Source organism: Camelus ferus, chromosome 18, assembly GCF_009834535.1.
Source record: "Camelus ferus isolate YT-003-E chromosome 18, BCGSAC_Cfer_1.0, whole genome shotgun sequence".
Taxonomy (NCBI): Eukaryota; Metazoa; Chordata; class Mammalia; order Artiodactyla; family Camelidae; genus Camelus; species Camelus ferus.
In genome coordinates, this window is record NC_045713.1 from 11,235,203 (window position 1) to 11,262,786 (window position 27,584).

General features: G+C 58.5%; 2 long non-coding RNA genes across 2 annotated transcripts; both read left to right on the plus strand.

Annotated features, from left to right (window-relative positions):
• Nucleotides 1–100: 100 nt before the first annotated feature.
• On the plus strand, nucleotides 101–15,676 carry LOC116657514. The gene is made up of 3 exons (XR_004312638.1): nucleotides 101–157; nucleotides 6,353–6,573; nucleotides 14,200–15,676. It is a non-coding gene; the product is annotated as an uncharacterized LOC116657514 (long non-coding RNA).
• Nucleotides 169–2,412, plus strand: LOC116657513. The gene is made up of 2 exons (XR_004312637.1): nucleotides 169–694; nucleotides 1,181–2,412. It is a non-coding gene; the product is annotated as an uncharacterized LOC116657513 (long non-coding RNA).
• Nucleotides 15,677–27,584: the final 11,908 nt, after the last annotated feature.

Genomic DNA, 27,584 nt, shown 5'->3' on the forward strand with positions numbered 1-27,584 from the left:
GCCGGCCCTCGGCCGCCAACCATTGGCCAAGCGCGCCGCCAATCAAGTGCATGTAAACACCTTGGCCCTCAGCCATTCCTATAAAACCAATTACGGACCAAGGGGCTCCAGCAGTTTCCAGGCTCCCCTCCGCGGGGCTGAATGATCAAAACTGGTGGTGAGAATTTTTCCCGGCCGTTTCTAGGCAGCCCTCCCCCTCCACCGTTCGGACCCCCCCTTCCTCCTCCTCCCTTTTTCCTTCCCCCACCCCCCAGCGTCTGGGCTGAGTGATCAAAATAGAGGAAGATGGTTGTCGCCGCAATCCAGGGCTTTGCAAGGCGCGGTTTAATGGGCCGCCTGTCAGCTTCCTGCTCGCAGGAGGAGGTGACAAGCCAAGCGAGCCGGGAAGGGCTTGGGGCCTGGCGGGCTGCACCCCGTGCCCGGGCCCCAGGCCCCCCACCTCCCGTGGGGCGCGCCTTCTAGAACGCGCGGTGGAGACGCCAAAACAGACAAGGGCTGCTTTTTCCCTCCTCCCCACCCCCCCCGCCTTAAAACAAAGCAGCGATTCATTCCCTCTCCCCCAGCAGCGCGGTTGGGTGGGACGGGCAGGCGAGAAGGCCGTTTTCCTAGCCCTGGTCTGCGGGTTCCTCCCTGAAACGCGGTGTCAGATGGTTACTGATTAATATTTTGGAGAGGCCTCGGCGGCGGGCAGCGGGTGAGTCTCTAATCTTCTAAAAGGGGTTCCTATAGAAACGCGGGCCAGGGTGCGCCCCTCACCCCGCCCGCCCCGGCCGGGGCTGCGGCGCTTTGCACTCCGCGCCCCTCCCCAAAGGCTCTCTTCGCGTGGGCGCTCCCCTCCCTTTCTCTACCCCCAAAAAAAATCAGAGCAGGAAAAAGGATTAGATCGGCTGAGCGCGAACTGACTCCCTCTCGATTCTGACATTTCAGCCTATTAGCATTTCTCCACGGGGCCTTCTGAAACCTATTAAAGTGTAATATTAAAAACCTCTTGGCTGGGGGCCTCTCTCGCCTTCCATCCGCCGCTCCCCCTCCAGGGAGGGCGAGACCGGGAAAAAAAAAAATCTGTTGAGCTCAGAGGAAGCAGCAGCCAAGCCCAAAAAGTGCTTGGCTGGCTGCAGTGGCCAGAGGGGGAGGGGAGCCCCAAACCCCCAGACTTTGTACTTTTATTTTGCGCTTTCAGCAAAATCCTTTCTGGGTTGAGTCGCCGGGAGCTGCCCGCAGCAACCTACTTGGCTGTGAGCGCGAAGAGTGCGGACGCGGTCGGAAGGGCAGTCCTGGGGGCCGGCACACGCTCTCCGCAGCCCGGCAAGGACCCGTGCCCGGCTAGGCATTACGTACCCTCAAAAGGAAGCTTGGAGGGACAGAAATCCTTGCCGATCCTGCCTCGGAGAGCAACCGCGGTGATTAGATTTTAATTAAAACAAGAGAAGCCCGCTCTTTCGCCCCGAGCTGCGGACTCAGCGTTTTTGCATCGCTCGTTCTATTTTTTTTAATCCATTTTTAAGGCAACTTTTCTGGAGGGGGGAAATGAGCTAGTTAGCGCCCATTCGTTCTATTTTCTTTTCTCCACTTTTAGAAGAAGGGGGGTAAGCTTCGAGAGCGAACTGGGGGTGTCCAATTTAATTCCAGTATAAATTTGAGGAAAAAAGTTCAGCCTCTTGAGGGCAGTTTCAAGTTGCCCTTCCTGGAGCCTCCTGCGCTGGTTTCTAGGCTGCCCTCTTTAGGAAGCTGGAGCTCCGCGTGGGGGAGGGAGGGGTGAGAAGGAAAGAAAGGAACGAAAATAGCCGGAGCCGAGGGGAACGAGCGGCGGTGCAGGGCGCGCAGGTCTCAGTGGCTGCCGGGGCGGCGGGAGGCTCCCAGTGCAGCCCCGGGACGGCCAGGAGCAAAGACGGAGAGGAGAGGGGGGTTAGAGAAAGGAGGTATTGTGTCTCTGTGCCTTGGGGGAGGAGGGGGTGACTGCAGAAGAGAAATAAATGCAATTGAGCTGCAAGGGGCTGCTGCAGACCAAGGCAAGGGAAGGGGCCGTGCGTCAGGGCACAGCCCGGGTGGGCGCCGAGCGTTCTCAAGTCTTATGCAGAGGCTTTTGTGGGTTCCTAGTAAACCCTCCCACGCCCAAGCCCCCAACGCTCAACATTCAGACCCCGGACCCTGGTCCCCCCACTCCATTATCCCCGCGGGGTATCTGGAATGTTTTTCTTTAATACATCTCAAGAAAAAATAGAGGGAGAGAGCTAGCGAGTTGGGGTGGGGAATACAAAAGGCTTGCGGGGTGGAAAAAAAACAAAAGCCTATTTTTATAAATGTTTAATGTTTTCACCCCTGGATGCTCCAAGACTCCGTAATTGTGACGGCGGGGTATCTGTGCCATAAATCATTTAGTTGCTAATAAAAATTCTGCCTGTTTGCCCTGGATTTGCCAATGGCGTTTGCATTTTCCAAGTGTGCGCCTGGTCGGCGTGGCGAACCAAGCCTGCATTTCATTAGGGCCGAGGTTCGGGGCAGGCGAGGTCCCCTCCCCCACCCATATCCCGGGCCTTTGTGGGCCGCAGCCCCCTTGGGCTGCCCTTCCTGCACACACTCGAATCCGCGCGAGTCGCTGCGGGGCCCTCCCGCCAGAGCTTCGCCAGGGTGCAGGGTCTGGGAACACGGAGGTGGTGGCGGCGGCGGCGGCTCCTGGTTCCCTGCTGCGGAGCGGGACTCGCAGGACAGACCTTGCCTGCACCGGTTCTCCGAGCTGCAGCGTGTGTGAGGGCGCGAGGGGGCCACGCCGAGGAGCCGCCCGACCCCAGCGCGCCCTGATCTTTGCTCCCTCCCGGCCCGCGCCCGGTGCCCCGCACTCGCTGGGTAAACAGCGGCCGGGAGCCATCTTGGGGCGGGGGACGGATCCCAAGCCAAGTGGTGGGCGCAGCCCAAGCTCCTTCTAAGACCCCCACCGTTCATCGGGGGCCTTTAGGGCACCCCTGGCCGGGCTTCGGGGTCTGGGGAAGCACCCTCTCCGCTCTGGAAGCCACACAAATGTTAAAACCAGGCCTGGGCGCCCCGCTTAGTGCGGGTAACAGCGTGCAGCCCGCAGTCCTACCGGCTCCGGCCGCCATCTTCTGACCCCCTCCCTCTACATACTTGTGTTTACTCGGCAGGATCCGTGGCCAAAAAGAGTGTGTTGACGCAGTGTGTATGTGTGTGTATTTTGTACTGGCTGGACGGAAAATCGGCGGAAGGGGGGAACCTCCTCGCAACCCCCAACCTCAGTTCCCAGAGAACCTGCCCAACCAGAGCTGTAGTCCGCGGCTATCCTGGGCGGCCGGAGCCGAGATCTTTAGAGTGTTCCCAGGCCTCCAGCTCCTCCAGTGGACGCGGCCCGACTGACAAAATTCTTCCCCTTTGTTTTAAAACCAAGGACAGGCCAACCTTGGGCTCAGCTCTCCCCGGCTGCACCTTTGTTGCGCGGGCTCAGCTCCCGCGCCTCGGTCAGTCCTGCCCTATTCAGCACTAAACCCCGCACTTCCCAGAACCCTGGTGTTGCTGGTGACTTGCACACGTTCTCCCCTACTCCTTCCCCAGAAAAGAAACCGGCATCCTTTCCTAGGCAAGGACGCCCGCGCTACCTCCACCGGCCGCCCAGAGCCGCTTTTCCTGGTGGGGACCAAAGTCCCCGCACTCCAGCAGCCTGTCCCCAGGTATTGGCCGGCCTCTGCATCCCGCTCGGGAAACCATGGCCCAGTCTTTAAAGCTCCAGTTTCCAGTTCCAGGTCCTGCAACCAGGGACCTTCTGGCCTGGGTGCTGCTAAAACCCGGAGAAGCCCCGCCCGGGAAAGCCAAGCTAGCCATCCCCTTGCTGCGGCTGGCCTAGTCAGGACTCGGTGCCCAGCTGAGGTTCGGCCAGCCCAGCCAAGATCCGTCCAGACCCGCCAGGAAGACCAAGGACGCGGTGCCAGAGCCCCAAAAGCCGCAGGGACCAGGGCGCACAGCGGGCAGAGCCTGAACCCAAGCTCCAGGACCGGCCCTGTTAGATTCCCGCAGCCCTCGGCTCCGCCTCCGGCCCTGGCCTCTTCCCTCGGCCGGCTCTGGTCTTCCACTCCACTGTTTGGCTTTAAGGGGACGGAGACACTCCATGCACAGAGGGCTGGCTGCGGCCATAAATCTCGGGGCAGGGTCCCCCTTCCCCATTCTCTCTCTCGCGGGTACTCCCAGTCTACCCCACGTCCTGGACAGCACCCAATGCCTTGCCCTATGCTCTCCTTGTCAGGGCCTGGGGGCCCAAGACCGCAGGGAGTCAAGCCAGGCGCTTCCTAGTTCTCCAGAGAGAGGAGGAACAGCCTTGCCCATTCCACTCGTTGCCACCATCTTCCATCCCCGTGGCCACTGGACCCAGACACGTCCTGTGCCTCGGGATAACTGGGGTAGGGGTGCCCAGGCAGGGCACTTACTGTTAGGGAGACTAGGTGCGGCTGGAATGGGCCCGTGTCCACCCGCTTACACCCCAACTCCAGCTCCACCATCGAGGGCACCAGGGTCAGGATCAGAGTGGCTTCTCAGGACTCAGACTGCCACCCCTCTCCGCAGACCCGGCTTTAATCTTGCTCTATGGTTCTGCCCTTGGAGCCCTCTGCGGGCGCACCACGCAGAGAGGGGAACTTTTTTTTGAGCGTCCGAGGACCAAGCAGTGTCGTGGCGGGGGCTCCTCTGGTTCCCCACCCCATACCAGCCCATCTTCTTGCCGGGGGTACCCCGGGCTTTTCGCTGTCTGAGCCCATTTGGCGCCCTCCTCGGCCGCCCTCTCTGGCACAAGGAGGCAGACCGTCAGGAAAGCAGGAATTGGTTGGTACTGGCAGCAGTCTTTCTACCCGGAGCATGAGGCGCAGTGGGTAGGAGGGGGAGCAGCCCCAGAGAGGGTGTATTTGCAACAATAACGCCTAATGTCACCAGCATTGTTTGCGTTTTTGCCAGAGAGGCCGGGAACAAGCCTTGGTGCTGGTGGCCCGCATCAGCCAAGCAGGCGGTGCGTGCGACCGGAGACAACCCCCTCGGGACAACCCCATCTTGCTCGGGACTTCGGGTGGGGACAATCACGGAAGGGGAGGCATTCACCCTTCCTGGGTGCCTCCCGAGAGCGTCACTGTGCCAGTAACACAACTGCAAACTGTGCCGTGGCAGACGCCGGAGGCGGAGGGTTTGGAAACCTCGCTTGGAAATACTGTCACCCAGTGAGCTTCGGCTCCTTCCTAGAATTTCTAGAAGCACACTTGAAGGGACCGAGGCCTTCTAGCCCGGACTAGGAGAATCGGAGCGCTGGCTCTGGCGGCGGCGGCCGCAGCCCAGCCCAGGAGCGGTGAGGTGGCTGAGCCGCATTCCGGCCGTGCCTCCCCCCTGGGCCCCAGCCCCGCGGCGCCCCAGGAAGCGCCTCCGAAAACAAAGCGCTGCGGTTTCAGCCCAAGGTTAAAGTCCACCGCGAGCATCCCCCCGCCCCGCCCCCATCCAAGAGCGATAGTGTTTCTCCAAATAAACCGCCAATAAATCAGCACTCGGGGCCGCCTGCTGAGGAGCTTTGCTGACCTTGGGGAATGGATTTCCTGCTCGACCCTTCAGAGGACAGGCGTGGGGAGGGGGACACAGTGCCAGCCGTGCCCTCCTCCAGAGGGAAGCAAAGAGGGCTTGGTCCAAGGCCATTTGTGGGCGTTTGTTGCAGTCCTTGTGTGCCCAGAGGGGATGGGGCTGCCGTGATTATCTGGGGGACTGGCAGTGCCCAGCGGTGGGGGGTGTTACTTTGGGAGTCGGTTGCTCTGAGGGAAGCTGACCGCGTGTTCACGGAGAGCCTCGGGTGCCTGCACTATTCTAGGCCCTGGAGAAGAGGCACGAGGGACAAACAAGGCCTCTTTGGGGGCCTTCTTTGTCTGGGTGTGCCTGGGTGTGTTCTGCCAGCGAGTTTGTGCGGGTGTGACTAATGGGATTTATGTATGTCAGTGCCAGGGTGACTAATGGAAGGCTTGGCAGCACGTGGGTTTGGGGAGGGGTGTGCCTGCTGGGGGAGGGGCGCTGCACCTAGGTGGGGAGTCAGTGCCCCAGGAGAGGGCCCCCCCATCTCCTGGGGCCCCCCTCTCCTGCTGCTGCGAGTTCCCAGCTTTGTTTGGGCCTCTGAACCCCTTCCTGGCAGGCCTGTGCATGCTGAGAGTTCTGGAGCAAATTCCACTGGCAGCCAGGCCCCCAAGGCGCCCCAGTCCCTGCCTGCTGCTGCCCTGACCCGAGTGGCCCCTGCAAATCCAGCCAGTGCCACCCCCTCCCACCGCAGAAACTTCCCAACTTCCTGTCTTTCAGTCTGAAAATTCCTTTTGATGCAAACCCCTGCTTCGTGCAGGCTTTGACAGCCCTCTGGCTTGGGAACCATGCCGCATCAGGCCCATTTAACAGACGAGAAACCAGAGGCACAGAGAAGAGAAGCAACGTACTCACACAGCTAAGAAGTGGCAGCAGGCACCCTCAGCTAAGCCAGGCAGGGCACTGGGGATACAGATGTAAATGTGGAGCCCCAGCGCCCCAGGGAGCTGCCAGCCTGACCAAGACTAGTTCAGGAAAAAGGTAAGCACCCGAAGGCTCTCACCACCCTACTGCCCACAGTCGCCCTTCCCCGTTAGTCCTCCCTGCCTTCTCCTGGGACCCCTCTCCGGCCTGTAGGGGAGGCAGCAGAGGTCAGAGGTTAACAGGAGTCCCTTTGGCCTGGGCCTGGTGGGGGCAGGGTGAGGTCAAGCTGGCGGGGAGCCCAGCCCGCGTTCCCAGCTGGAAGGCGGCTGCGGTCAGGGCTCAGGAGGGCCAGCGCTCCCGCTCAGGACCGAGAATCTTACTTACATCTCCTCTGGGTCTGCTGGTGTCTGACACACGCCCCAGTCTCTGGGCGTTCCTCTAGGTGTTATTTCTGCTCCTTGCACACGCATTCTGTCCCACACATCTGTGCCCCTGTTATAGACACACTCGCCAAAAGAGGGGGTGACTTCCTAAGGTCACCCGGCCTAGGTGGCACAAGCCAGCCAGACGTTTCTGCCCAGCTCCCCGCCTTCCCCGCGCCCAGCTGCTGCTCTGCGGCCCATGGTGGCATCTCCCGAGGGAGGGGATAGCTGGCTCCAACCCTTCTTCCCAGGTCTCCTGGGATCCTCCCTCCCCTACAGTCTCCCAGAATGTCTCTCTCTCTGTCTCTCTGTCTCTCTCACATCTCACACACCCACACACAGCACACTCACACACTCACACAGGAGCCTCCCACTCGCTTCACCTCCCTCCCACCCTTTTTCTTTTTTTTAATCCTTCTTTGGCATTTTCTTTCAAGCAGAAAATAAAAACATTTCCCATGGCTACAGCTTTGAAAGCTTCCCTCTCCTTTCTCGCCCCTACCCCCATGTCAGTCCCTTTCCAGAGTCAGCATAAAGTCAAACACAAACCCCCACAGATCAAACCCGACGGCCCCCCCCCACCCCTCCGCTTTCACTGCGTGTCTCGGTCTGTCTCCACCCTGAAGAGGAGCCCCCCAACACACACAACACAGGCTCACGTGCACGCACGTACTTTGTGGCCACAGGGAGTCTCTTAAGAACCTTCTAGAGCTGCCCATACTAGTAAGACCTACTTACTTGTCTCCTGCTGGAAATATGTGGGTTCTTCCCCACTCTCCCCTGTCCAGCCCTGCTCACCTGGCCCAGGCCCTGTGGGCTTTCCTCCAGGAGGCCATCTGTTGTGTGCTGAATACCCCCAAAATTCATATGTTCACATCCTGACCCCCAGTACCTCCAAGTGTGACATTATTTGGAAATAGGGTCATTGTACCTGTAATTAGTGAAGATGAGGCCACAGTGGAGTCAGGTGGGCCCCTAGTCCTGTATGACTGGTGTTCTTATAAAAACAGGACACAGGCAGAGGCCTGGAACAGCCCACAGAAGGAACCACCATGGCCAGCACCTTGATCTTGGGCTACCAACCTTCAGAACCGAGTGATAATAAATTTCTGTTGTTTAAGCCACCCAATCTGTGACCCTTTGTTACAGCAGCCTGAGCAAACTAATACACCACCCCAAATTTAAGGGTGGGAAACACAGAGGAGCAGAAGCGGGACAGCATCTAGAGGGGAGGACTCAGCACAGCCCAGCCGGTAATCCCCAAGGGCTCAGATCTGCTGTTGTTCATGGGAAACTTGTGTATCAGTCAGAATGAGCTAGGTTATGTGGCAGTGACAAAAATCCCCAACATCTCAGTAGCTTAACACAAGACAAAAATCCATCCTCCCCGACACATTGCTCTGAGCCTGCGCAACCCCCCAGGGCAGCTGATTGCCATGTGGCAACTCAGCATCCCAAGCCACTTAGATTTCCCAAGTTGTCCACCCCCCTGTGAGGCCATCATTGCACAGAGGATTTTTACTGCCAGAGCATTTCTCCTTCCTTGCATTTATCCACTTGTGTTTGTTTAACAAATACAGGCTCTGTGCTAGGCCCTAATGATAAAGTGGTAAATACATTGGACCAGAGTCCTGTCCTCACAGAGCTTACAGTCCGGTGAGAGGGACAGTTGGTTCACAGAGAACTCTTAAGTGTAGTGAGCCAAGGAGAAGGCCTGGGAGCAGTGGAAGGGGCTGGACCATAGTCTAAACCTGGAAAGAGATGTTTTAAGTGGCTGGTATGCAACTGTATTAAATAAAAGAAATACTAAGTCCCACAAGTAGGAAGCTCAGAAGTATAGCACCTTCAGGTATGGCTAGATCAAGGACATATACCACCCTCCTCCCTCTCAATTTTAGTTCCCTTTCCACTGGCCCCATTCTCTCCTACAAACATCAGTTTCCTACGTGTTATAGGATATGACCAGCCTCACATTTGCAGCAAGAAAGAGGCAATTCCCCAAAGGTTTATCAGGAGAGAAGGTAGTCAAAGAAATAATGCTGGATGGAAACATACTGCCAATAAACTCTTTACCCATCACACTCTTCTCCAAGGGCAAGATCTAATCAGACCTGAGGAACGACTAATGGGTGAGATTCATCACACGGCCTTGCCCAAGAGGCAGAACTTCATCACAGGGCTTGTACTGGTCACAAAGCTGGTGGCTTCTCCAGCTGCTTCCCCACCCTCCTCTCCCCCTCCTTCTCTTTCTCCTTCTCTCATGTTCTCGCCCTGTGTCTCTCAGCATCCTGCCCAAACCAGCACACCAGGTTACAATTCCAACTCCAGATGATCAAATGCCATGCTGTGTGGCGTAAGGCCGAGTGGCTGTCATGACACGTATTCTCTGAGGATGGTCATGCAATGTGTCCCTTCTACATTGTGACCTTGACATTCCTCCCAGGGGAGGTGGGACCGTATGTCTCTAACCAGACACATGAAATGACACCAAGACTGCCAAGGCGAGATCAGGAAAGGAGATGAAATGCCAGCCTTTCCAGGCTGGAGTTCGACCTCAGTTCTGCCCATCCCTGGCCAGGCTGCCCTTGCTGGGGTGATACAGCCTGAATGACCGTGGGAGGGAGCAGGAGGGGACTGTGGAGCCAGCCAGCCTGGGTTCACATACTGGTTCTGCCATTTACTTGGTATGTGACGTTTACAAGCCATTTTCCCTCTCTGAGCCTCAGTTTACCCGTCTGTAAAGTGGAGCTGAACATAACCTCCTTTCCTGGGATTAGGTGAGGGTGTGTGTGCCTAAATCAAGTGCACAGATGGTCCCGAGAGAGATGCTTGTTGTTCTGAACACTAGCAGGCCCTCAGGTAGCCAAGGGGTGCCCACCACCTCACTCACTCTACCAGTGAGGGCTGGGTACTAAGCAGGTGCTCAGGAAAGGATGGATTCCCAACTGGCACTGTGTGGGCCATGGTCAGCCCTGTACCCAGCCCACTGCCGCAGCACTTCTGGACCAGGACAGGACTGAAGCCTACTCAGTTGCTTTCCTGGGGCCACCATGACAATGGCCACAACTGGGTGGCTGTGGACAACAGAAATTGATTCTCTCAGTTTTGGAGGCCAGAAGTTCAAAATCAAGGTGTCAGCAGGGTTGGTTCCTTCCAGGGGTCTGTGATGGAGAAACTGCTCCAGGCCTCTCTCCCTGCTCCTGGTGGCTGCCAGCATTCTTGGCATTCCTGGGCTGGAAGTTGCATCGACCCGTTCTCTGCCTCCATCATCACACATCTCCCTTCTGTGTCTGTGTCTGCACATAGCATTCTCTTCCCCGTGTGGGTCTGTCTCTGTGTCCTCTTATAAGGACAGCAGTCATGTTGGATTAAAGGCCCATCTGACTCCAGTGTGATCGCGTCCTAACTAATTACATCTGCAATGATCCTCTTTCTCAATAAGGCCACATACTGAGGTCTCAGAGGTCAGGACTTCAGTATATCTTTGTAGGGCTCACAATTCAACCCACGACCCTGACCTTGGGTCCTTGGCCCTTTGCTTCATTCCAGGGCCAGGACATAACTCGAAGAAGGACTGGGGTCTTCCAGGCAGCTGCGATGCAGAAGGGGAGACTTAGGTCTTGGGGTGTAAGGGCAGTGCTGGGGGTGACCTAAATCCCCTTGGCCCATGTTCCCTGACCACAGGGCCCTTTCTGAGCCCCTGTTGGCTTCTTGGGGGTGGAGATGGTGTGGCTGGAGTAAGGTCTCTCTTACAAGGGCACTCATCCCATTCACGAGGGTGCCGCTGTCATGATTTAATCACCTCCCAAAGGATCCCACCACCTAACAGCATCACCTTTGGGGGTTAGGATCTCAACATATTTGAGGGCCCACAGACATTCAGTCCATAATACAGCCCCTACCAGAAGCCCTTTGCTTTATTATCACTCTCCTCCCCCATACCCAGCCCAGTAGATCTCTGTGAATGTCCATTCAATGAATGAATGAAATATCATTTTGGTAGGGTTTTCAGGGATGAATAGAAGTTTGCCAGGCAGGGAAGGCAGAGACAGGCATTCCAGGCTGAAAGAACAGCCTATGCTAAAGTCTAGAGGGCCCCCAGCAGGATCTCCTGGCTCACAGGTAGCATGCTGGGCCTGGTGGAGGGGAGAGAGCCAGTCAAGGCCTCCCATCCCAGGCGACTGGGCACCCTGGGTCAGCACAGGCGACAGTAGCTGTGGGCTGCCCATTGTGGCCCTGCTGACCTCCTACCCCCTGAGCTGGGGCTCATCCTTGGGGAACAGGGCCCTACCCTCCTCGGCCTCCAGGAACCCAGCTCAGATGATTTTAGGCATCTCTTTTCCCCTTCATGCCTGGATGGGTTGAGTGGTATTTATTCAAACTTTCATTTTATTGGTGTTGTGTTGAAAGCATAGGAATTATTCATGGCTGGTTTAGGTTCTCTTCTGACAACAACCGCATCTTCTTCGTACATAAGGTGCAAATTATGTGTCAGCTCAACTCACGTCCGTCGGAGGCTGCCCCTGAGCGTCAAGTGACGGAGGCTCGGAATGCTCTGGAAGCCAAGTCTCGCTGGAGGCAGCAGGGACCTCAGTGGGTCATGGTCCCACAAGTTGCTAGGGCTGGGGGCTGGGGGTGGGATACCAGGGGGGGTCTCCTTTGCTCACATGTCTGCTGGTGGGTGCTGGCCACCAGCTGGGACCTCCGCCAGAGCTGTGGGGGAACCCCTACGTGGCCTGTCCATGTGGTGGGCCACGTGGCAGTGTCAGGCATTCTCCCAGAGTGGCTCCAGGTTCCAAAAGCAAGCATCTCTGAGAACAGACCTTTTCTGACGACCGAGCCTTGTGTGATGGGCTGAGTTGTGTCCTCAAAATTTCCTAAGTGGAAGACCTAACCCCCAGGACCTAAGAATGCAATCTTATTTGTAAGTAGGTTCATTGCAGATGTAAATAGTTCAGATGAGTCCAGCCAGAAGACTCTCTGAGCCCCTAATCCAGTAAGACTGGCATTCGTACAAAACTGAGACATTTGGACACAAACACACACCAAAGGAGAAGGTAGAGATGAAGGCAAAGATCAGAATGATGCTCCTGTCAGCATCAAAAAACAGCTTCCTTCCTCCATGGTCTTCTAGAATCTTGCCATGTCTCCAGTCAAGACACAAGGTCTGTGCCCCCTCCTCTTGAATCTGAGTTTGTGACTTGCTTGTACCCAACAGATTGTGGCAGAAGTAACAATGAGTAACTTCAATGGCAGCTGCTGCCTTGTTCATTGGTACACTGCCTGTGGTGCCCTAAGTTCTTACACGGACTCCATGTAAGACATCCCACACCCTGTGGCCACCACGTTGTGAGGAAGCCCAGGCCACACAGGGAGACCACGAGGAGGCATTCGAGCCGATGGCTCCAGGCGTGGCCCCCGCCCACTGCCGTCATCAGCCACCAGACAGATGCCTCCTGACGACTCGCATAGCCCCGTCCTCTGAGTCTTCTCAGCTGAGACCCCAGTTATCATGGACCAGAAACAGGCCATCTCCACTGGGCCCGTCCCAGATCCTCAGCCCAGGGAATCCATGGGCGGAATGAAATGGTGTTTACGGCACTAGGGCTGGGGTCAGCTGCGTTGTGGCAGTATAAATTCAGTAGGTGCCCCCTAAATCTGAGTCCCTCTCACCTGCCTCCTCTAGCACCTTCTCTTCTCCTGTCCCTCCCTCCCCGTGAGTCCCAGGCACTCCTCCTCCGAGCAGCTCTGTTGCCACACCTGCACCAATGCGGGAAGTTCAGGCCGCACCCCCACGACTGCTCTCCAGGGCTCACAGCTCCCTGATGGAGCCGGCCAGTGCCCCCAGGGCAGGGATGAGGGGACAGGTAGAGATGGCGCTCCCCTCCATGCCTGGGGCCCATCCAGAGCAGGTCAGAGCCCCTGCATCAGCATCGATGGCCTCTACCTGCTGCCCAGCACCCTGTTCCCCAGCCTTGTCAACACCAAGTGCTTCCTAGGACAGCCAGTAGGACCTGGGACTCCACCTCCGGGTGTAAGGAGATGTGCCGGAGCTCCAGGCCCTTGCCCAGGCCTGTCTGGTCCTCCGTGAGCTCCAACACCCAGCACCCAGCTCTTGCATGTTTGGATATGGGGATGGTGAGGCTCAAGGGCCAGCTCTCTCGCTAGGAACTAGGACACCAGGCCACTCCCAGTGCCTCCCATCTCCGACTTCTATCCGTCACTCAACAGATAAGCTTTAGAGGGAGGGTACAGCTCAGTGGTAGAGTGTGTGCTTAGCACGCAGGAGGTCCTGGATTCAGTCCTCAGTACTGCCATCAAACAAACAAACCAACTTAATTTTCTCCCCTCCAAAAAATAAAAACAAAACAAAACCAGATAATCTTGGACCGTTTGCCTGGCCCTAGGGCTGCTGGAGCTCCTCACCTGTGGGGAGGGAGACCTGAGGCGCAGAGTCTGTGGCCATGATACAGAGAAGGGCAGCCGGTCTGCAGGGCCTGCGGGGTCTGCGGGGAAAGCCCCAAACACGACCTGGGGTGCTGCCGACAAGGACAGCATCGCAGAGGAGGGGGACGCAGAACGGAGTGTCTTACGCTCTGTTCAGTTTCAACGACGACACCGTACGCACTTGTGTAAAAGCTTCCAGCAGGAGCATACAGAGTCAGGGGGCACCAGGGCCCCGTCCTGATCTTTCCTTTGGATACCACACAGTGAGCAGCTTAACCAACAGAAATTTCCTTCTCACAGGCTGGAGGCCAACAGTCCAGGTGTCGGCAGGGCTGGTTCCTTCTGAGGCCTCCCTCTTTGGTTCACAGACGGCCGTCCTCTCCCTGTGTCCTCATGTGGTCCTCCCTCTGTGTGTGTCTGGGTCCTAATCTCCTTTTTTTTTTTTTTTTTTTTACTGAAGTATAGTTGGTTTACAATCTTGTGTTTCAGTCATACATATATTTTTTGGGGGGTGAGTAGTTAGGTTTATTTATTTATTTTTAGAGGAGGCACTGGGGGTTGAACCCAGGACCTCGTGCATGCTAAGCACGCGTGCTACCGGTTGAGCTATACCCTCCCCCCATACGCATATACATTTCTTTCCATATTCTTTTTCATCGTAGGTTACTATAAGCTATTGAATATAGCTCCCGGTGCTCTGTAGCAGGTAGTTGCTGTTTATCTGTTTTATATACAGTAGTTAGTACCTGCAAATCCTGAGCTCCCAGTTTACCCCTCCACCCCCATTTCCCTAAGCTCTTCTTATAAGGACATCATCCTATTGGATTAGGGTCCACCCTAATGTCCTCATTTTACCTTAATTACCCCTCTAAAGGTCACATCTCCAGGTATAGTCATATTCTGAGGTGCTGCAGGTGAGGATTTCAACAGATCTGCATTTTTGGAGGACACAGCTCAGCCTGCAACAGCCCCTGCACCAAGGTCTGACTGACATTAGCTGGTGGCTGCGGAAAAAGGGCTCCCAGGGCGGAGGACCCAGCCCGGGCAAAGGTCCCGAGGCTTGGCCAGGCTTCGCCTGATCATCGTCTCACCTGCTGCTCAGACTTACCTCTCTTGGCCCAGACTGAAGAGCGAGGAACCGGGCGATTCTCGAGGGAAGTGACTGGGCAGAAGAAAACATCTGTGGCTGCTGAGGTGAGGCTCCTGAAACACCTACAGTCGGGGAGCAGGTCAGTCACTCCACGGGGACCACAGGGTAGAGGGCCCTGGGCACCTCAGCAACCTCCTGGGTTAATGAGCATCTCCCCCAAATTCACATCTGCGGAACCTCAGAATTGTCCCTATTTGGGCAATAGGGTCTTTGTGGATGTCATGAAGGTGATTACAATTCAAATGTAGCTCAGATGAGGTCACATTGGGTTTTTAGGGGGGTCCCCATCCAGGGGCTCTTGTTCATATCAGAACTGGGAGACTTGGACACAGACACACACGGAGAAGGATGCTGGGCCACGCAGCTACAGGATCAGGAGCTCCAGCCACCGGAAGCTGGGAAAGAGGCCGGGAATGGGTGTCCCCCTCCCCCCTGAGGCTTCAGAGAGAGCACTCTGTTCAATTTCTTGACTGTCAGGACTTCTGGCCTCTGCAGTTGTGAGAGAATAAACATCTGTTTTGAGCCACGCACTTTGTGATAATTTGGGCAGCCACAGGAAACTGGTATAGCACGATTCCAGCTGGATCAGCCTCCCTGGACCCACTCTTCCCGGCTCCTCCAGCCTCATCCGCCAGTCTGTCTCCCTGGAGGAGCTTGGAGTCTGGCTGAGAAGGGAGGCAGGGACCCAGCCCACCAAAGAATGGGGGCCAGTACGGATGGCCGTCAACACATTGCAGGGGTTCTCTGTGGCTACTGACAGTTTTCAAGCATCCCACATCCAAAGGTGGAATCTGAGGCCCCTCCCTGTGAGCCAGTGCAGGCCCACGACTGCTTTGACCAATCGAGTAGGGCGCAAGTGTTGCATATGCTGTCCGAGGCTGGGTCACCAGAGGCCACACCGCTTCTGCCTGGCTGTCCTTGCACCAGGGGCAGGTCAGTCGCTGGGTGAGGCGTCCCAGGAGCCTGGGGCCACCATGTTGCAAGGAAGCACTGGCCGCATGGAGAGGCCATGGCCTCAGCTGAGCGCCCTGCCTACTGCCAGCAGGCCTTCCTGGATCCAGGCCCACCGAACTCTCAGATGCCTGCAGCGCCCGGGTCATCCGACTGTTACTGCCCGAGAGACCCCAGGCCGGGAACTGCCCAGCTGAGCACCTCCCTGATTTCCTGTGAAATCCTGAGCTAAATACAGATGGTGCCGAGAGTTACGTTTTGTACCAGTTTGTGGCGCAGTGATCGTAACCAGCGTGGCCGCCAGGCCCAGTGAGGGATGATGCTTGAAATGGGGTGGAGGGTGGCCAGGCAGGCCAAGCACCTTTCACCCACCCCCTAACTGGACGAATCCACACCAGTCTGACCAGCCAACATCCTGGAGAGGCTGACACTGTTGTCAAGTGGGGGTCGGGAGGTCTCATGGGCCACAGCAGCTGCTGCTCCCGGGAGAGGCCCCCCTACCCTATCCACAGCGGGAGCCAGGCAAGCGTGGGGAAGTAGCCACCCCAGGCTGGCTACAGCCCACCGCTGCCACACCGACACCTGCCCAACCCCACAGAATCTCAGACGCAGGGTGGAGGGGCCAAGACAGGCTGGCCAGGGGCCCTGGCTTAAAATAGCAGCCAGCAGTCCTTTATTTTGTCTGCAAGGCAGCCCTGCCTCTTCTCGGGCTGCTTTGATGTCAGTATTTAAACATCACGCGGAAAACCTGAGCCTCCCCAGAGCACAGCAGAGACCCACATGCACACACATTGCGCACGCCCACCCACCTGCTTCCCCGAGAAGCCCGTGGACGTCATTCCAGAGCAGCGCCCCCGCGCCCAACCCCACCTCCACATCTGGGTCCGCTCCCAGGGGCTGCCACGACTTATTCCTACACACTGGGCAGCTTCAAACGACTGAGACGCCCTCTCTCACAGTCTGGAGGCAGGAGTCGGAGATCAAGGTGTCAGCAGGGCCTGCTCCCTCGGAAACCTGCGGGGGGTCCGTCCTTGCCTCTCTGCCCCGCCAGCCCCTGCTTGTGGGGGCGGCGGGTGCCCCTTGGTGCTCCTGGGCTGACAGTTGCGTGACTCCAATCTCAGCCTCTCTCACCCCAGGTTTCTGCCTCTTCCTCTTCTTATAAGGACACCAGGCACATTGAATTAGGGCCCACCCATGACCTCATCTTAACTTGATTATCTCTGCAGAGACCCTCTTCCCAAATAAGGTCATGTTCACTGGTAACAGGGCAGGGGTGAGGACTGCGACATATCTTTTGAGGGGGAACATAATTCAACCCACAAAAATATTCTCCAGATGGTTCTGAGTTTAGGCTTCTCCGCCTCTGTGGGCACCTCCTCTGGCCTCCCCCAGCCCCTTGCTGCCCCCTCCCAGCCTGGTCCCCTGCCCAACTGTGGCTCTCTTGAGGTAGTGATGGCCATATTCCTCTCTGCCTCCCAGGTGCCACCCGGTACCCGGCGGGGGCAGAGCTCCCAGGCACACAGGTGGGTGCGGCTGCCCCATGCAGGAAAGACCACACTCGCTCCTGCACCAGATGACCCCCAGCCTCTGCCCGTGACAACAGGCAGCCCGTGGGATCCAAGCAAACCAATGATTCAGTTTTTACAATATTCCTGAGCCAGGTTGTGGAGAGCCGCTGGCCCGAGCCCCCTCAACCTGCCACCACCTTGGCCCTTCCTGGGACCCCCAAACTTCCTGATAGCAGAAGGATGGACACCTGGCCCAACAGGGGCCCCTGGGACACTCACCCAGGCTCTGTCTCCTCTGACTGGCTTCTGCCAGCTGTAAATACTGTGAATGTCACCCTGATCGTCACCCAGACAAGCTAGCCCCAAGCTGGGGGCTGGGTTCCGCCAGGGAGGAGTGGTTCTCGGGATGTGGCCTGAGCCTGTGTCAAAACAGGGTGTGTGTGAGGACAGGCATTTGGGGCCTGTGGCAGGGGCCTCACAGGGGTAACCCCACGGAGGTCATGGCCATTCTGAGCAGATATAGGCAGCTGGTTAAGGAAAAGGAAGGTACCACAGAGGCCAAAGAAGCTTGTCCTTACCTGGAAGGCTCCTCCACGCCCCCACACCCTGTGGGGTGACCATAATGGGGCAACAAGAGGAACTCCTCTAAGGGCTCCCAGAGAGTGAGAAGGTTGTGTGAGACCTGGGGCAAGAGAACCACCCGGGCAGGCCTCTGCCCTCTGAGCTGCCCGTTATCCCTTGGGATGCTTTCAGCTACAAGAAACAGAAAACTTGACTACCAATCACTTACACAAAAAAGGCACTGACGTTCTCACATAACAAGTTAGCTCAGCAGCTCAGTTACCTCAGGCTTTTACGCCATTCTCTTGGCCATTGCTTCGCGATCACGAGTTGGTTGCTGAAGCTCCAGACGTTCAATTCCCCCATCCCCTTATCCTTACCTTTTTGGTGTACTTTGGCCCAGCTGAACTTCCATCAGCCAGCACCAGCCCCTCTGAGGGCCTTCTCAGCACCTAGGGCTTGACTGGGTGGGGATTAACACCCTCCAGGGGCAGCCCTCCACCCTGACCGATGGGAGTTAGCGGGTCAGTGTCCCAGCTCCCTCGTCCTTGGGTGGCAGAGCTTGGAGGTGTGTGCTCTTCGCCGTCTCCCAGGCGGCTTGAGCGCCGGGTGCCCACGGTGCTCACTAACACTCCTTTTATTGGCCCTTCCCCTTGCTGCCTCATTTCCCTACTTAATTCAAATCCTTGTCTCAGGTCTGCCTCTGGGGAACCTGAGCTAAGACTACGGTGTCCAAGACAAGGAGGGAGGAGCAAAACTACTCCTGCCGCTTCTCCCCCTATTCTCGAGGGCAGGAACGCTTCCCCTCGCCCCTGCTCAGCTTTGCCTCGCGTCCCATTGGCCGGAAGTGGATCACGTGGCTGCGCTTACGCCAGTTGCGGGTTAGAGCAGGTGGATTTCACGCCTGTCTCCCTCCATCCGGTCACGGCTCAGCCCCTGGCCTGAGGAATTGCTGTGGCTGCCTTTGGACCATTCAGTCGGCCACAGTCTGCAAGCTGTCCCTGCACAGGCCAGCCAGGTCTGCAGAGGGAGCCCTGGGCCTGTGCTGGAAACCAGCCCTGCCTCTGCTCCCCATGGACCTGGTTTCCTCATCTGCAAAATGGGGCTGAAGATACCGCCTCTCAGAGGTGATGATCTGGAACAGGAAATGTGGCTGAAAGGTGGTGATTCAGGGGAGTGGGGTGACAGGGCCTGGCACTGCCCTAACTTCCTTCTCAGCCCCCCTGCAGGCGGTCCCCCACCCCCCTGTCACTGGGGCTGCAGCAGATGACATTGAATTAAACGTGTGCTTTTAACAACTTCGCTGGTTCTGTCTTTCTTCCGTCTCACCTGCCCAACTTCCTGTCTGAGAGCTTATGGGGCACTGGGGGGCAGTGAGGATTTAAGAGGGTGGCATGAGCCAGGGAGGAGACGGACATACATTGAGCACCTCCTACATGCAGGCTCCGGGAGGCTGTGTCCACGTAGGGCTCAGCAACTCTCATCAGATACCCACCTGGTCCCCTCCAATCCCTGCCAGGCCCAGGGGCTGGTCAGCTCTGAGACGAGGGATGCAGGGGAGCCCCTTGCTAGGCTGCCCAGGCCTAGGTCTGCGTGGCCTCCTCCCAACTCCCCCCCACCCAGAGGAGCAGAACCGGGACCTGAACGTGCTCATTAAAGGTCCAGAATCCTGCGGCTTAAAACAGCCTCCCAGATCTGAAACCGGGGAATTCAAAGGCCTTCCTCAGCCTGGGAGACAGGCCTCCCGCCGAGGAGCCGGCAGGGGAGGGGGAGGGGGAGGCTGCACTGAAGCAAGAAGGGGTCCCAGGGGTGCTGATGACAGGGCTGGGGCAGGTAGAGGGGCCCGACCAGCTTTGGGGACCACATGGCGTCTCCTCCCCTCCTCCCCTCCCTCTCCTTCTCCTCCTTCTCCCCTCTCAACTAAAAATGCCTTCCAGCTGCTGCCTCATGCCTGAAATTCCACCTCGGCTCCACCCTGGGGCCTGAGGCTCTGGCTCCTCGCTGGGCGTGCGGTGCCCGGGCCAGGACTGCACAGGTCTTGCTTCGCTGATTTGCCTGCAGGTCACCCCACATCTCTGGGCCTCAGGGTCCCGTCTGTCAGGTGGAGGCGAGAAGGAGGACCATCCGGGAGTAAAGGAAGCCCTGAGGTCAGTCCAACTCCCAGCAGGTGTGGCCGGCTCCCACTCCGACAGGGACGGGGAGGACCCCCACATCGCCCGCCCCGGGGCCTGGTCGGCAGGGAAGAGGCACGGGGCGCAAACGTCACATCACGGGGCAGGTGTGGCTGCAGAGGCCTGACCCCAGCCACCTCACCCCGAGGCCTGGAGGGCCTTCCCCCAGCCCAGGAAGGGAGCAGGTCCCACCTGGTGAGAGGGACGACTCTTCCAAGGCCCTGAGGTGTAGTGTCAAGACCAACAGACCAACGTCCCTTCCCCAGATGAGGCCCAGAGCGAGGTGGGGGCTGCTGGAGGTCACCTGGTGGGGTTCAGCCGCAGTCCCAGACCTGTGTACACTCAGCCACCCCTTGGTTCACTGACCAGTCACTGGGAGAAAACAAGGCAGGGCCAGGCTGCCGGCTAAAGGCTGCCTCGGCTGCACCCCCAGGGAGAGCCCCCGGACCCGCACAGGCTGGCCCTTGATTCAAGCTGCCCGAGAAGTAGTGGGAAGGGGACCTTCCAGGGACCTGGCTCTGCCCACAGGCACAGCAGCTGCAGTAACCTAAGGGCAGGCCTCCGAGAAAAATGCAGGGATCTAAGGCACAACTCAGAGACAGAAAGTAGGATGGAGGGCCCCCCAGGCTCTGGGGAGGGGGAGGGGCCGTGGTTTCTGGGGGCCGGAGTTTCAGTTCGGGAAGATGAAACGTTTTGGAGATGGATGGTGGGGATGGTTGCCCAACAATGTAAATATGCTTCATGCCCCTGAACTGTGCGCTTTGTGATGTTTAAAACGGTAAATTTTATGTTACATGTATTTTCTCACAATTTTTTTAAATGTAAAAAAAAGGGGGGGGTAATCTCTAAGAGAGTCTGGGTGGGCACCAACCACGTCCACTGCACGCACTTTGCCTGCCGGCCTCAGTGGTGCTGCAACCCCCACCCCCGCAAGCATCCCAGGACACCCCGCGCCAAGTCTCGTCAGCACCCACGGCCAGCAGCCTGAACACACTTGACCCCGTCAGTGTCTACCCTGTGGCAGCCTCCGGGGGATGGACATAGAGCCAGTTTTGCTGCCCCGACCCCGTCTTTGTCCCCTGGACCCTCCAGGAGCACAGACTGACCCGCACCCCTGGCCTGGTTCCACAGGGTGGAGATGGAGGGGGGCGTGCTTAGCTTCTGCAGGAATCCTGCTGCCTGGAGAGGGCGGCCTGGGGAGTTTAATTTGGTTTTCTTTCCTCCTGGAATCACGTTGTCCCTGGAGACCTAATCCCTTCTGGGGCTTTAAAAGCATCCAACTTGCCGAGGAAAAGGCCAGCTCCTGGCCCGAGGCAATGCCAACTTCCCATTCTAATTGGGACCATTTTTATCTTTGAAGGGAGGCTCCCAAAAGTTCCCAGTGTCTCCCGCTGTCGTGCCCACAGGAACGGGGGACATGTGCCTGGCCTGCGCCTGGAGTGCCCAGGTCTCCTGAGCCCTGCGCCCCGCCATCCCCACCAGCCGCCTGTCCCGCAGGCGGGGCGTGGGGCGCCCTCGGCCCCGGCAGGCCAGCACCCACGATGCACTCCCTGCTGGAGGGCTGCTGGGCAGACGGGGGCCGCTCCTTCCGCCCGGGCCCAGCCCTTCACACCTGAAGCGCTGCTCACCGCCGATGTGCGAACCCCAACCCCAGGCCCCCGCCCGAGGCCGGTCTACCCGTCCAGTTGGCCAGCACTGTCCCACTTCTACCCCTGAAAATCTCGAGTCCAGGCAACGTCGCTTCCTGGGCCACCCGCCAGGTGGTGTAGCAGGTTGAGTGGTGTCCCCCCAAAAGATAATGCCCACCTCAGAATATGCCCTTATTTGGAAATAAGGTCTTTGCAGATATAATTAAAGTAAGGATCCCAAGATGAGATCACCTCGGATTAGGGCTGGACTTAAATTCAATGCCAAGTGTCTTTGTAAGATACAGGAAACACACACACACACACACACACACACACACACACACACGGGTGTGTGAAGACAGGCAGAGGTTGGAGTGACATATCCAGAGGATTGCCAGCTACCACCAAAGCTGGGAAGAGGCTTGGAGCAAGATTCTCCGTCGAGCCTCCGGCAGGAACCAACCCTGCTGACACCTGGATCTCGGACTTCTGGCCTCCACAGTACAAGAGAATACATCTCAGAGGTTTTCAGCCACCTGGTTTGTGGTCATTTGTTACAGCAGCCCCAGGAAGCCCCAGGGGCCCCCCTGTGCACCAGCCAACCCTGTGGGGAGCTAGGGAAGGGATCTCCGCGCTCCCTCCTGCCCCGGCCCGGCCCGAGGGTTACCGGGGGGTGCTGAGCTCCCGCTGCTCAGCCAGAGCTGGGCATGGAATCTGTTTCCCAACAACAGGTTTTAAACTGGGTTTCACTTTTCTCACCCAAGGGAAGAGTCTGGAGGAGAACGCCCAGGTCCTCGGGCTGCAGGGGGTTGGGGGGCGAGGGAGACCTGGGGGTCTGTTGAGGGGTTGTGCCCCCTTTCCTAGCATTGTCTGTCCTGATTTTCCTCTAATGAGCCGGGTGGGCAATGGCCTCTGAAAGTGGGTTCCCGTCCCCCAGGGCACTCTGAGATTGGGGTTGGGGCGGGGATGGGGCAGAGGGTAGAGAAAAGAGGTGGCAGGTTTCCCAGGGCCTGGTGGGCAAGACTGGAGCCCCTGAGGCTAGGCCTTTCCCAGGTCCCCACCTCCACCCCAACCTTCCTACTGGGCCCCTTTCCCCATCCGGGGTTGGGCCCGGAGGGGCAGGCAGTGGCCTGCCCCAGGAGCTACCCTGGCCCTACACCCCAGCCCCTCAGAAGGTCCTCTGGGAATGGGTCACTGGGGCCCCATCTCCTTGGCAGTTTCCAAAAACAAAATACCTTTCAAAAGCACCGGCTCCACTCTGCCTGCCCCTCTAGGACATTCCCGGGGGGCTGATGGCCATGCTCTGGCCCCTCCACTTTGCTGATGAGGAAACAGCTCAGGGAGGGACAGACAGGGACCACCTGGACCACACAATCCAACACAGCTACCCGACCCCGAAGGCACCCAGCGCCCCTCCATCCAGGCTCAGTTCATTGGTTCTGCAGCTCCCAGCGTTCTCTGCCTGCCAGCAGGTCTGGGACTGCTGGTGTCCCCGCAGGTGTCCTTGGGCTGCTCCATCTCCTGCTTCTGTGTATCTTGGCTGCTCACAGCTCACAGCTGCCCCCTTCTCCAAAAATTGCCCTCTGCTGCGGGGACCTGCTTTCCCATGAGGTTACAGGGCCCTACCCCAACCCCTGAGCCACAGCGGCCTGTAGCCAATGCTGTGGGTTTACTCGTGTCTCCCCCCAGAAAGATACACTGAAGCCCTAACTCCCAGTACCTGTGGACGGGACCTTATGTGGAATTTGGGTGTTTGCAGAACATCAAGATGAGGTCTTTAGGGGTGGGTCCTAATTGCATGAGGCCATTCACGCTCCAGAGTTCCCCAGTGAAGGACACTGGCTCCAGCCGAGGCCACGTTCTTGCCGGGCATTCCCCTTCCTGGTCCTGCCTCCCTCGCTGCCTCATGGGCCTTCCCAGAGGGCCCTTCCTCACTGGGATCCTTGCACAAAAATCCCCGTCGTGGGCTCTGCCCTAAGATGGGAGATGTCAGTCAGTCTTGGATGGGTGGAATGAAAGAAGGAAGGAAGATGGATGGATGGATGGGCTGATGGGCAGATGAATGGGCCGATGGAAGGATGGATGGGTGGGGAATAGGTGGATGGGTGGGGATGGGTAGAGGGGTGGGGGGATGGGTAGAGAAGTAGGTGGGGTAGGTGGATAGATGGGGGATGGATGGGGCTGGGTAGAGGGGTGGGTGGGTGGACCAGTGCTTTCTGCCCAGGGCCCTGGCCTGCAAGCACTTCCCAGGCTGAGTGGAGCTATAGGGCCCCAGGAAACCCCCCTCAGACCCCCCTTCCCCCTTCCCTGGCAAGAGACAGAGGAGCGCCCTCTGTGTCTCCCTCTCAGCCTGTCTGGGACATGTCAGTGTCATCTGGAGCTTCCCGGTGAGGCCTCCCTCCAAGCGCGGCATGTTTCAATCTGCTGAGGGCTGGGAGAAGGGAGAAGGGCGGCTGCTGCAACCCAGCCCTGCAGGGCCTCATCCTGCAGCCCCTGGGCCCCTCCTGCCTCCTCCAGTGATTTGCAGCACGAGCTGGGACAGAGCAGGGGTGGATGCGGCCATGGCTGCTCTCCTAGCTCTAGGTTTCTCTGTTTTCCAACATTTCTATGGCGAAAACAGTTGCCTTTATAATACAGTCTTTTTTTTTTAACTTTTGCCAGGGGGAGGAAGTTAGGGTGATTTATTTTTAGAGGACATACTGGGGATTGAACCCAGGACCTCGTGCATGCTAAGCATGCACTCTACCACTTCAGCTATACCCTCCCCAAACATATAATATAGTCTTAGAGACACAGTGTGTACTCTGGAGAGGCTAACACCGGCCATGTGACAGGCTCCCAGCTGCTCCAATGTCCTGTCTGGCTGCAGAGCAAGGCAGGGCTCTGGCCTGGACCCTCCCAGCCATGGCCAGGGAGGCCCTGGGAAGAAAGTGGGACCTGGAGGGGCCCACGGAGGGAGCAAGACAAGGGAAGAGAAGGGAGAGGCGCTCCAGGTAGGGGACAGTGGGCAGCCAGTGACCCCAGGCAATCAGCCCTCTCTCTCGTGTGGCCAGGGAGGGGAGGATGCTGTCCTTTGTCCTCGGGGACTCTGGCTGGGATCTAGAGTGGGGTCCACAGGGCCATGAGCCCGGCCTCCCTGCCCCAGATGGCCCCCCCCCGGGCCCCAGAGGCCAGCAGGCCAGCCGCACCACCCCCCGCCGGGCAGGGACCCGTGGACGCAGCGCAGCCCCTCCCCCACCCAGCTCCCTCCGCAGCCTTTTCAACTTGCTTCGGTATAAAACAAGCCAACGGGGGCAGGCAGCGGAGACTTTGTTTAGGAAAAGAGCAGGCCTCAGCACCTCCCAGGGTTGGCAGCATTCCTGGGCCTGGAGAGGGGAAGGGGGAGAGGAGCACCAGTGGGAAAGGGAGGCAGGAAGGCCCCCAGCCGGGGTCCCCACCGCTGCCAGAGGCCGGCCTGCCTCAGTTTCCTCACTGATCAGTCACACGGCCTGGGTCCTGTGTACCAGCTGGGGTAAGGCATCAGGGGTTCCTGGAGCCCCTCTCACAGAGCCCCTGGGCCAGAGACCCACCCAAGGCTCAGAAAGGGGCACAGCAGGGGACAGCAGAGACAGGCCAGCCCGCCCCGGGCCTCAGTGACCCTGCTGTACAGTTCTGAAGTGAACTACATACAGACCCTGCCTGTGTGGGCCGTCCGTGTGCGTGTGCACCTTACTTCCTGGGGCAAAGTGGCTTCTGCCCCAGAGGAGCCTCCAGGCCCCAAGGGTAGCAAGGGCCCTGTTCCAGGTAAACCCTGGACCGCCCTCCTTGGCACAATTTTCAGAGGCGGAGACCGGGCGCAGAGAGCACGATGCAATGCCTTGCTCTTGCTTGGGGTCCCGCATTGGTGGAGCCTGGGTTCCCACTGGTGGGTTGAGGGGAGAAACTTCTCCCAGGGCTCCCCCAGGGCCCCACCCCAGCATCCTGCTGTCCCCAGCTGTGCACCCCATGGCAATGGCGGGACAGCTGTCCCAAGTTCGTGCAGAGACGGATCTGAGGGCCTGGTGGAGTTGGAGGGGTCCCTCCTGGCACAATTGGAGGAGGCCCCTGGAGAGGGGCTATGGGTGCCCCCCACCCATCCACACCTGCTCCGCCCCATTCTACAGGCTCTGCTGACACCTGCTGGCCACTTGTCCCATCACCATAGCAACCCCAGCTGTGCCTCCCAGCCCCCCAGCAGGGGGCGGATGGGGTGGGGCTTGCCCGAGGCCGGATGGTGAGGGATGAGAAGTCACAGGAGGGGGCCCTAGCAGCAGCAGCATGCATCTTCCAGGGACAGCCCCCATCACTCCTGTTCAACTCCGTGCCTCCCACCCGACCCTCATCACCCCCCCCCGCCCCCACACTCTACACCCAACCCCAGCCCATACCTCGTCCCACTTCCCCACCTCCCATGTCTGCCCCTCCTGCCTGACGCTCCCCAGAGCTCAGGGGGTATGCACCCAACCCCCTACCCGAGAGCCCCAGTTCAATCATCACCTCCCCCTAGGCTTCTGGGGTTCCCTCTCAGGAACAGTGACCCCTCTCACCCAGCTTGGACCCCCCAGAAGGCAGCGGGAGGCCTCTTGCCTACCCCAGCCCCTCTGGGTCTCCCCTCCTTGCTAGCTCTGGCCTGTGCCCACCTTACTCCACCTCCTCTTCTATAGCCTCACCTAGGCCCTGTCACATTCACCTGAGCAGCTGTCACATCTCACCTGGGTGGCTGTCACAGCCCAGCTCCTCTGTGGCCCGACACACACCCTGTGCCCCGGCGTGGCCCAGACCCTCCCTCAGGCTGGACCACACAGACTTGCTGTTCCCACGTGGGTCTCTGAGCATGCTGTGCCCCTCTCCACAACTCTTCCAGCTTTCTCTCCCGTCAGCAAAGCCTTCCAGAACATTCCACCAGCTGCATCCCTGGGCCAGGCATCACCTGGAAACTGTTCTGCCCCCTGCCAAGGTGCCGCCTGGCACTACCATGACTGTGGGGTCCCCTCTGGGTTGGAGCTGAGCCCAGGGCAGCACTGGGAGGTGTTGGCTGACCTGATGCCTCCTCGGCCCTTCCCTTCGGCCTGACTGGGGACTGACTCCTCTAAACCTACTCCCCCTTCCCCAGGCCCCCTTCCCCTGCTCCAGGGGTCTCCCTGGGGCTGCCGGCCACACCCTGTGGGATGACAGGGAGACTCAGGCCAGTCTTGACATAACCCGACCCCACCTGCCCCGCATAGGACTGCCGAGGATCCAATGTACTCAGGGCCCTGGTCCTTTCCCAAGGTTCCCTGGGGTTTGGGGCTGGTCCCTGCTCCAGGCCTCAGTACCCCCAGCTGCGCTCGTCAGGCTGGGCCCATGTGACTGACAGCTTGGTGATGCCAGGACAGATCTTGGTGGTGGAGGGGGGACTAGCCCTTCCCCAGATGCCCACTAAGCCCTGGGGTACCACCCAGTGCTGGGGAAACCCAGCTGCCCTGAGGATCTGGTCCAGCACCTGCCCTCAGCCTCACACCCTGCAGCCCGGTGGTGGCCCCCACACTGGTGCCTCTGAAGTTCGTGAAAGCCCTGAACTTCAACAGGCCCCTAAGAGGAGGCTGGTCCCACAGTGGGAGGGGGGAAAGGAAGAGAGGGGCTAAAACCTACCGTCTTCTCTTGTCCTCCCTTCATAGCCAGACCTGCTTTAATCATCAGTCCAATGGCAGCCCTGAGAGCCTCCAGGCCCTCCCCACCCTCCCCACCCGGGGAGGCAGCCAGAATGTCAGGGGAACTTGGCCATATCTGGCCACGGCCATGGCCATGTAAACAGTCAGGCCCAGAGAGGCTCCACAGACTGGTCAACAGCACAACCCAGCCTCCCAGGCTCCACTTCCCACTCCCTCTCTCCCTGCTAGCCTCTGTCCTCCTCTCTCTATCCACTGTTAACCTGTTAATCTGACTTCTCTCTGCTTCCTTGTCTCTGTCTCTAGCACTCCAGGCACAGGGAGCAGCCTGTGCAAAGGCCCTGTGGTGGGCCAAGTGCAGAGTATTGGGAGACTTGAAAGGAGACAGGAGGAGCAGAGGGGAGCTCACAGAGGGGAAGGCGAGCTGGAGAGGGGCAGCGTGGGTGCAGAGGCTCAGAACAGGGTTGTCTCCTGCAAGATCACACAGACTTGTAGGCTGACAGTCAGAGAAGGGCTCAGGTCTGCTCAAGTCAGAGCCACAATAGTCATTACACCTGTGTATCAGAAAAGGACTTAGGGGACTCCATGTGCTCCTCAAAATGCAATCTGTTCCACGCCCGTTCT